Source organism: Oryzias latipes, chromosome 4 (genome assembly GCF_053564925.1).
Source record: "Oryzias latipes strain Hd-rR chromosome 4, Olatipes_Hd-rR_3.1".
Classification (NCBI taxonomy): domain Eukaryota; kingdom Metazoa; phylum Chordata; class Actinopteri; order Beloniformes; family Adrianichthyidae; genus Oryzias; species Oryzias latipes.
The window spans coordinates 28,451,216-28,455,397 of NC_136240.1; positions in this window are offsets into that span (position 1 = coordinate 28,451,216).

Below are 4,182 nucleotides of genomic sequence, written 5' to 3' on the forward strand. Positions count from 1 at the left end.
ATAATGACTTTGTCTTCAACATGGCTGACTGTGTGTCTGGTGGGACACACCCTTAGCAAGAAATATGTCTGCAAGGAGCATGCACCAACTCTCTGCACATCCTGTGTACAGTAGTGCAGACTAAAAGCTCCACTATGGGCATAAAGAACTGTTCCATGTTCTGACTTTTTGACTTATGTTCTATTAGGATTTTCTGTTTCACACAAAAACATTAAAAAAGGGGAGAAAATCTCTCTAACTCTGCCACTGCTGGTCCCAAGCCTGGATAACAAAAGAAGAGGGTGAGTGAGATTTTATAGTGATTAACCAAAAATATGTCACTAAAAGGAAGATAAAAATAAGTAAATAAATATGTTCATAAAAGGAAAGGGGTCACTAACATCAGCCAATATGATTTATTCTGTGAGAGTCATGAATGTGCACCCCAAATTAGAAAAGAGTTGGATGAAGATTTTTTAAGATCCACTAACTCTAAAACTGAGAGTGTAACCCTTGTGCTATCCCAGGCATTTTAACATTGGGAGTTGGGTCATCTAGACCCACTAGACAGTGCTCTGAACCTTTTTTCTTCAATGATTTGTGATCTTCACTGGTGTCTATGGATTACATGAAATCTTTCCACCTTTATCCACCTTTGTCATGGTAGGGAGAACACGTCAATATAAGGGGGGGGTCATCTAAGATGGCACAAGGGTTAACCTGGTGGTGGCGCTAAAGCAAAAGTCATACAATCACCAACACCAACAGGGTTCAAACTCTTGTGGTCATCAATGGTATCAGTAAATTTGTGAAGATTTGAATGAAAACTTTTCAAGATACATTCATTCTAGTTTAAATGTTTGGCCTGATGCTGGCGCTAGAGAACAGGTCAACCCACTGATCTGTTTCATTATCAAGGGGTTCTTTGTGTATTCAACAAATAAACAGTGTGCCTGACACAACAACTTGGTTAACAATTTCATGTAAATCACTTTCTGAAGGAAAATATCCCTGGGGTCAAATTGACCCCAAGGATGAAATGTGTGAGAAATATTTAAGGATAATACGAGGGTTAATCTGAATTGGTTTGACCGCAACATTTATTTTGTAAGTGATATTCTTGATTTGAATGGGGAAATTCTTCAATTAGCAAAAGCAAAAATGATATGGAATGTTCAACCAAGGAATTTCAGATAATCTACAGAGCTATTCCAATTGCTTTAATACATTTAATAAAAAACATAATATTAGCTTCCAATGTTCACATTAAACTTCCAAATTTAGTAATATGAGAGAAAAAACTTAATGAAAGAAAAGTGATCATAAATATCCAAACAAATCCTTTAAAGGTCAATTGTACCATGAAATATAAAATAACTGAGACACCTGTCACATCAGGTGCTTAACTATAGAATTTCTTAAAATGAATTTGCCTCATACAATTCACAGAAAAAGATATTTTTTTGTATAATAGAAAGTTGTCAAACGAGACAACAAAATTAGTGATCATCCTCCTGATTTGGGGAAAATATCATATTCAATAAAAAAAGGGGATAAAAGATCGGCCAAATTTCCTGTGTTTTAAAAATTAAGTCAGACTGAAATGTATTCAGAACTCAAGTCCTTTTATTGATGACTTTTGTAAATCTGCTACAGAACGGTTACTGGTCCAGATTGTTGATTGCCTTGAAATTCAATTTATGCTGAAAGATTTCTATATTTTTATGTACGTATATGATTTTTTTGTTGTTGTTTTTTACCTTTTTTTGTCAAGAGCTGTGCTTTGCATCATTGTGTGGTTGTATCTGCGATAGTTTTGTAAAGATTATATTTAAATTAAAAAACAAAACAAAAGGAAATGTGGTACTGCGCTAACCGCCATTATGACTACAAAACAATGCATTGTGGGAAATGGTATTCTGTCAGTTCCTGGGGTTAAAAGTGATGCTGAACAGAAACGGCTGGCGGACAATGAAGGAAATCTGTGTATTTTGTTACTTCTTTCTGCAAATCAGTGAATCACTGATGAAAAACTAAACAAGATTTGTATTTATATAAATGGTTATGGTAATTGAAATCATCATCACCCGGATTATTTTATTATTAGAAATTGTTTTACTTGAAATTGATTATTTATTTTGGAGGGGGGGGGGGTTCAACAATGATCAATAACGCAAACTGTTTGTATTTTGTCAAAGGGCGGTTCTCTCAAAAATGGAAGTTGTTTCCGCATTTCCACTTAACACCGCTATTGACCAAATGTGGCGAACTTCCCCCTCAACTTTATTAAGATCAATCGAATTTCACTTTTGCAGACAATTGCAAACACTATGACCTCCACGAACAAGCTGGACAAAGACTTCAGAGTCTCCCATGAATAATAAATGTACATTTACGAAGGCAAGTAAAGACGACAATTTGAAGCTATCAACAATTAGTGTTGGCATTGGAGTGGATGACGCTGTCATCTACTTATTGCACAGAACCCTGCTACACCTAGAGGAACCTGGAAGCACTGAGAGAGTCACGTTCTTCGACTTCTCCAGTGCTTTTAACACCATTCAACCATCACTGCTCAGGGGAAAGCTGGAAGGGTGTTACAACTAGCTGACCGCATGGATTATTGACTACCTCACTAACAGACCACAGTCTGTGAGGCTCCAAGACTGTGTCTGATCAGGTGGTCTGCAGCACGGGGGCTTCACCAGAGACAGTGCTCTCTCCATTTCTCTTCACCCTTTCCACATCTGACTTCCACTACGACTCAAACAGCTGCCACATCCAGAAGTTCTTTAATGACACAGCCGAATGATCTGGAATATAGGAAGGTGATCAAGGACTTTGTGGATTGTTGTGAACTCAATCACCTTCACATCAATGCCACCAAAACCAAAAAAAGGCTTCTCAATCTCCACTAGTGGTCATCCAGGGACTGGACATCAATTTTATCGGCAGCACATGAGCAATACAGTATCGAGGTCTTTTAGATTCAAGAGGTCCAAAATAGGTTACAATATAGTTGTACATATTTGAAATGTATATATTTACTGCTGATTTTGAAATTTATTATTGTGCTGTTTTCACTTTAGTTGTGGTCAACTTTGATCATTTCTTTCTTTCTCTCTGTAGAAATTATGTCCTAGATAACAAGATGTGTTTTTTGAATAACATAATCATAATTGAAAGACGACTGGGAACGCTTTTAAAATAGATCAAAAGATGATTGAAGTGGGACTTTAAAATGGCTTTAATTCAACTCTAGAACAGCAGTAATTGTGTTGAAATTGGAGAACATTGGGACACATTTGAGGTTGATGTCAACTGAAGCCACAGACCAGACTCTAAACAGATGGAATCAGGCTTAGATTTGATTACAGCACACTTGCTCCTAGAACTAACTTGTTTTAGATGAGCTCCAAAGCAACAGATTCAAAACCACAAATCATAATCTCAGATAGAACAGGAGTCTGAAGGAAACATCTCCAATTTTTAAAGTTAGTTGTAATTTAAGGAAGTGCAATAAATGGTACAACTTGGTTGGATTCAAATCCAGGAACAGGCGATATTTCATTGAAAAAAAGGGAGACTTTACTACGACAAACATATAACTAGGCTTCTAAATAGACCAAAAGGTTAAAGCAGAAACAGCTGTGGATGCTTGACATTTCAAGCCTGATGGAACCGCCACAAGGGAAAATGAAATTACATTAAATTTGACTTAATTCAGTCAGAAATTCAGGTCTCCTTGTCCAGCCTGTGTGGCTGACTTCACAAATGTGCTTGTAGAAGGACTGTCAAACCGCCATGAAGTCACTTCTAAATCTATAAAAATTCCTTCTGGAGAAGCTGATCCTGTTATAGCTGCAAAATGCGGGCAGAGGTCATTCTAATCATCCATTTACACTCTAAAGAGTATTTGGGCTGTAGTTGGAAAGATAAACTATTTTTAACTTGAACTAAAACCAATCATACTTTTGTGAATATTAAGAATTTAGTGCAGCTGAGGTGGGGTTTTTTTTGTTTCACCTTTAGAAATGAACAGACACTTTAGTGTTTGCCAAAGAAAATAAGGACACTGCAATTTTCTTTTTAACTCAGCTTTTTCTGTAGACACTACAGAACTTCAAGCATGCGGACAAGGAAATCAGGTAAAAGTTCAATTGTTTTATTCTGAAGCAGAGAATGCCAATGCCACTTTTTGCC